The sequence below is a fragment of the Lipotes vexillifer genome, unplaced genomic scaffold, assembly GCF_000442215.2.
Source record: "Lipotes vexillifer unplaced genomic scaffold, Lipotes_vexillifer_v1.1 scaffold1129, whole genome shotgun sequence".
Classification (NCBI taxonomy): Eukaryota; Metazoa; Chordata; class Mammalia; order Artiodactyla; family Lipotidae; genus Lipotes; species Lipotes vexillifer.
In genome coordinates, this window is record NW_006789022.1 from 4,130,298 (window position 1) to 4,135,046 (window position 4,749).

At 52.2% G+C, this 4,749-nt stretch overlaps 1 non-coding gene across 1 annotated transcript; it reads left to right on the top strand.

Annotated features, from left to right (window-relative positions):
• Positions 1-3,445: 3,445 nt before the first annotated feature.
• TRNAE-UUC (transfer RNA glutamic acid (anticodon UUC)) lies at positions 3,446-3,518 on the top strand. Its single transcript has one exon. It is a non-coding gene; the product is annotated as a tRNA-Glu (tRNA).
• The last annotated feature ends 1,231 nt before the right edge of the window (positions 3,519-4,749 follow it).

Sequence of the window (4,749 nt, forward strand, 5' to 3'; positions counted from 1 at the left end):
GAATACAGCCCTTGGCTAAGGATTTAATGGAGCCCTTTACGGGAATGACCTCCTTACGTGACTGAGGCAGCAGTTGTTAAAGGCCTGGGCGCTGCTCTTATGGTCATGCCACTTACTGGATCCAGGCAGGAGCCCTGTTGAGAAAGGGAAGCAGCTGGGGAAATGTTTTCCTCCTCGCTACGCGGCTTAGGTGGTTCTGTCTCTTGAGACTTACGTTTGCGTTCAGTAGTGGCTTGTGAGGCTCCCAGAGATTTCAGCCAGGCCACGCCTGCAGCGGGAGGCCGGGGTGGGCCAGCAGGGGCTCTGCCAGGACGACCTGGGGCTGTCACTAGGGCCAGGCCTACCCCGCCTCCCTACGCGGGGGGTGTGGGTGGGGACTGCCTGGGCCATTCCTCACTATCCTGGCTGCTGGGGCAAGGTCCCTCCTGGTGGCCGGGATGCAGCTTCCCAACACGGGGGCGGACAGGGGGAAAGGGAGAGGTTCTTTGCACCAGCTATGGCAGGAGAAGGTAGAAGGCTGAGATTAAGAGGGGCTGGGATGAATGAAAGCCTGGGTTTGATCCCGGCTCCACCAGCAGCTCTGGGATGTGCCCAGTGATTCATCCTCTCTGAGCCTCAGCTTCCTCATCTAGACAATGAGGAAATTCACAATACCTTCCTCTTTGGGCCGTCATGAGGATTAAGTGAGTTAACACATGTCAAGTTTTAGGATGGGTGCACAGTGTATAAAACGGGCTGGAAGAATATTAGCTGCTAGTTTATTATGATGATTATTACTATTATATATTGCAAGAGAGAAGCTCGAACTCAATGAGACCCCTCAGTGAAGGGAACTTCCGGTGAAGAATTTAACTCCTGAGGTGCTGCCTTAGCACACGCCTTGAAAGGACACCTCTCACTTTGTAAAGCTGTCTAATTACTCCATCCCAGCAGAGGAGAAGTTCTCATCCACCCAGGGAGGTGGAAGAGTGTAGTAGTTTCTAGCACAGACTCTGAGGCCAGACTGCCTGGGTCTGAACCCAAGTTCTGTCCTTCCAGAACATTCCTTAACCCCTCTGTGCCCCCGTTTCCTCACCGGTGACACGGGATAATGAATCAGTGAGACAATAAGTACCACATGAGCTGGGATAACAGCCGGCGCTGGTGGTGTGGGGAGACCAGGAGCCAGTGCAGTAGGGGGGTGGCTGCCCCAGCACCTCCCTCTGTGCCCCTGAGGAATGGTGCTCAGGAGCTCCAGCGTGGCCAAGAAGCAGTGTTTGTGTGTGCGTGTGTGTGTGTGCGTGCGTGCGTGTGTGTGTGAGAGAAAGAGCTGTACTCAGGGAAGTTGCCCAGAGGGGCCACACCTGCCTCAGGTGAAACAGGAGATTCAGGTTCCATCCAGATTTCCCACCCCGCTGGGGGGCCCAGCCATGAGGGGCACAGGGTGGGTGCCTAGTCGCCTGCCCCACTTCATCCTCTCCCCACCTCTAGGAGGCTGGCGTTTACTGCCCCATTCTGCAGATGAGGAACTGAGGCCCAGAGACCCAGAAACTGGGTGTCGATCCCAGCCTTGACCGACCCTGGAGGCTGCCACCCCGACCAGGACAACCCAGCCTCCCGGCTCCGGGGTGAAGCCACTGTCACCTCCCTGGGGTACAGAGTGGGCCGGGCACAACTTCCTCGGCTGACTCTCTTCCTCCAGCTCCAACCTTCTACCCCAACTCACTTTTATAGTCCCACCTGCTGGCTCCCCCTTTGTCTATTTCTTCCAAAGGGCAGTGACTTGTAGCTCACAGCAACTCTGTCCTGCAACCTTAAAGGCTCACAGAAGCAACAAGTAAGCCCTCCCCTTGTGGAACTTGTCTTGGAGCCTGGGAGGGGATCGTGGTCTGCAGCAGACACACTCTGCCCCTGGGGAACATGGGGGGACCTGTGATGGGACTAGCTAGGAAGGCTTCCTGGAGGGGGTGGGCTTTGAAACAGTCTGTTGGGCACCCACTTGGTGCTACATGCTTTATTTGCATCACCTCATTTCAATTTCACAACTACATTACTTGGGAGATCCTATGATTGTCCCCATTTCTCAGATGAGGAAACACGCCCGGAGAGGTTTGCTGACTTGCCCAATGTCACACAGTTGTCAGGTGGAGAGTAGAAGCTGAGAACCCAGGGCTGTCTGATCTCCAAACCTGTGTCCCTAACACTCCAGCCGCTGTCTCCGACCCTCCCTCCCAGGCATCCCCATCATTAAGAAGAGCAGGGGGTGGGCAAGTGGTGCTCTGCTCTGTCATGACTTGGGGGCCCAGCTGGCAGCTGCGGCAGGAAGGATCCCTCTAGGAGCCCAGTGCCCGCAGCCAGCCTCTTAGCAACGGCCCTGACCCACCCCCAGGGCGGTGAGAGAAGGTGCTGGGTAAGAAACCCTGTCCTGGGGCTCATTTTCCTGCCTCTGCCGAGGGTGGGGGGCTTGGTGGGGAGGAACCGGGTCCCCAGTGCCCAGGCTCTGCTGGCTAAATTTAGGTGCTGGGATATAGAAGGAACAAGGGTAAATAGGGACGTTGTGTCGATTTCCAGCTGCCTCTCCCATCCCCTGAGCATTTACACGCCACTCGGGAAGGAGGGAGGAGGTGTGGGTGACACAGAGGGGAGGAGTGGATGGACGGTTGGGGCCAGAAGAGGTGGGGGGACCCACAGCCCTCGCTCCAGACTCCAGGGCTCAGGAAGCTGGGGCTGCTGCCCCAGGGCCCTGCAGGGGGGGGATCACAGGCAGGAGATTTTCAGCCAGATACCCCAACGGCTTCCTCCAATTCATATCATCCATAAACAGCAAGTCCTGCCCTGAAAGTAGTGATCGTCTTGTCATTGGCAGTACTCTGCCCAGGGGCACGTCCACCAAGTACTGATCACGCACAATATACAGCAGGATTTCCGTGTATGTTCTCAGCAAGTCCTTCCAACAGGGCCGTAAGGAAGGCATTGCAATCTCATCTCACAGAGGAGGACACTGAGAAGTTAGCTGCCCAGGTTTGCACAGCTGAGAGTTGGGGGTCCAGGTATGAACCAGGCAGGCTGGCTCCAGAGCCTGAGTTCTTAGCCACGGGCTACAAGAGGCGCTGGTCCACTACAGTGTGGTCAGTTATCACTCTGTGAAGCAGAGAAGGATTACCAAGAAGGCTTTGCTGGGCTTCCCTGGTGGCGTAGTGGTTGGGAGTCCGCCTGCCGATGCAGGGGACACGGGTTCATGCCCCGGTCCAGGAAGATCCCACATGCCGTGGAGCGGCTGGGCCCGTGAGCCATGGCCGCTGAGCCTGTGAATCCGGAGCCTGTGCTCCGCAACGGGAGAGGCCACAACAGTGAGAGGCCAGTGTACCACAAAAAAAAAAAAAAACTTTGCTGAGAAGGGAAGAAGGGAAGGAATTCTAGGCAGTAGGAACTGACTCTGCAAAGACTAAAAGGCAGTCTGGGGAGTTCCCTGGTGGTCCAGTGGTTAGGACTCCACGCTTTCACTGCTGAGGGCCCAGGTTCGATCCCTGGTCAGGGAACTAAGATCCTGCAAGCTACGTGGGCAGCCACAAAAAAGAAAAAAAAAAAAGGCAGTCTGTGCATCCCAACGTGCACAGGCTGGTGAGGAAGGAAGCACAAGGCTTCTGTGTTGGATCGGTAATAACTGTTGCTGTATCTTTACAACTATTGAAACCAGACCTGAATCACCCAGTTCAAAAGCAGGCAAAGGAATTGAATAAGCATTTCTCCAAAGAAGATCGGCAAATGGCTAACAAGCACACGAAAGATTTTCGACACCATTCGTCGTCATGGAAATGCAAAGTGAAACCACAATGAGATCCATTTCACACCCACTAGGATGGCTAGAGTCAAAAAGTCAGACAATAACAAATGCTGCTGAGGATGCGAAGAAATCGGAACCCCTGTGCATTGTTGGTGGGAATGCAAAAACATGGCGCAGCCTCTTCCGTTTGTCAATTCCTCAAAAAGTTAAATATGGATTACCATAGGACCCTGCAATGCCACTCATAGGTATATACCCAAGAGAACTGAAAACATATGTCCACAAAAAAATTGTACACGAATGTTCACAGCTGCATTATTCATAAGAGCCAAAAAAGTGCAAACAATCCAATGCCTATCAGCTGATAAATGAATATCAACATGGTGTATCCATATGACAGAATGTTACTCAACCTTTAAAAAGGGTGAAATTCCGGCACATGGTACAACGTGAATGATCCTTGAAGACATTATACTAAGTGAAAGATCCAGACACAAAGCCCACACACATGATTCTGTTTCTCTGAAATACCCGGAATAGGCAAATTTATAGAAACAGAAAGTAGATTTTAGTGATTTCCAGGGGCTCGGGGTCAGGGGAGGATAGGAAGTGACTGCTAAGGGGGCAGGGTTTCTTTGGGGGGTGATGTTCTAGAATAAGATGGTGGTTGTAGATGAACAACTTTATGAATATACTAAAAACTACTGAATTGTACACTTGAAAAGGTTGGACTTTATGGTATGTGAATTATATATCAACAAAACAAGCCAGATCTGTCTCTAATATTTGCAAGAGCATAAATGGAGATACATATACCATATGCCTAAATGTTTAAAAATCAAGCAAACAAGCTATCAAATAAAATATGTTCCCTGCTCTTACCTTGACAAATATACCTCCATAGTGGCAAGATTGAAGAGTATGTATAAAGCTAAGTTTCATATATGCTTGAAGGCTGGCGTGTTTGGGTATTCTGTTGATAGAAC